The sequence below is a fragment of the Pteropus vampyrus genome, unplaced genomic scaffold, assembly GCF_000151845.1.
Source record: "Pteropus vampyrus isolate Shadow unplaced genomic scaffold, Pvam_2.0 Scaffold1000000339, whole genome shotgun sequence".
Taxonomy (NCBI): Eukaryota; Metazoa; Chordata; class Mammalia; order Chiroptera; family Pteropodidae; genus Pteropus; species Pteropus vampyrus.
The window spans coordinates 866-2144 of record NW_011914741.1 but is presented as its reverse complement, the minus strand read 5'-3'; the positions used below and the strand labels follow the sequence as shown (position 1 = coordinate 2144).

General features: G+C 37.5%; 1 pseudogene; it reads left to right on the top strand.

Annotated features, from left to right (window-relative positions):
• Window positions 1-498: 498 nt before the first annotated feature.
• On the top strand, window positions 499-617 carry LOC111735405 (annotated as a pseudogene).
• The last annotated feature ends 662 nt before the right edge of the window (window positions 618-1279 follow it).

Below are 1279 nucleotides of genomic sequence, written 5' to 3'. Positions count from 1 at the left end.
TTGTCCAGGGTGCTCACTGAGGAAGTGCCATTTGACATGCAGAAAATGTGGGGCCTTCCAAACAACTCTGAGCTGGGAATGGCTGTAGCATATTGGGAAGGTGGTACTAAGGCCATTGTTATTAGACACTTATACATTCATTATTTCAACAAGTGTTTATTGAGCACCTCAACCATGTGCTCAGAGATTGTTGCATATTATGATAGAGGGGGATAAGAGCTATGGGAAAGAGAACACAATTTTTTTCTAATTTTTTGCTGTTATAGATAATGCTGCACTGGACATCTTCATGCAGAAATCTTTTTCATGTCTAGGATTTTTCCTAAGGTTAGATTTCAAAAACCCCCATTTTAAAGGCTTCATTCTTAACACAAAGAATCAAATTTCTTTCCAGTGAGGTTATACCAATTTATTCTTCCACCAACATATATAAGGGTGTTTATTTCATTGAAGCCTCACCAGCATTGAGTGTTATGAGTTTTTAAAAGTGCTAATATGGTCTACAGCTATGCTACCCTGAACAAGCCTGATCCCATGTGATCTCGGAAGCTAAGCAGGGTTGGGCCTGGTTAGTACTTGCATGGGAGACCACCTAGGAAGACCAGGTGCTGTAGGCGTAAAAAAAAAAATAAGAGATTGTAAGCTGACAAGGTCCTTGCAATCTATGAAGTCAACCAGGATTGCCTCGCCTAAAATAAATAACTAAATAAATATAAATAAAATAAAAGTGCTAATATGGTATGTCTTTAATTGATATTACTTTGATAATGAAATTGAACATTGAATTTTGGCTTTTTATTATCTATGGGAGAAAGTATTGCTAAGTAAATTAATACTGTAAGCAAGCTATATAATACAGTAAGTCTCCTTCGTTCTTGTTCTTTTGTGTCTGGGACCCAGAGATTGGATGATTCACTGAGGTCACAGTTGAGGGAGCTTCTTTTGGTTCAAACTGATTCACATTAGCAACATACTTAAAGAACAATTATTTATTAATGTTCTGTCTAGCAGCGTTGCTACTTAGCATATTCTAGCTTCTATTACAGTATGAATTTGAAAGTAAGAAACACCTGCTCTTCTTTAGACAATTTCATACTTTAGATGTGTCACTGAAACTTCTGTCATTCCAAAATCATGGCATTTGCCATGCTTTTATAGAAATGAACTATCGGGAAGCAATTCAGGCACTCCTTGACAGTGACGGTCTGACTTACACACCTTTACATGTGAGTTATTGCCCCGCTGGGACTCAGTGCTTAGCTACAGCTTCCACACAGCC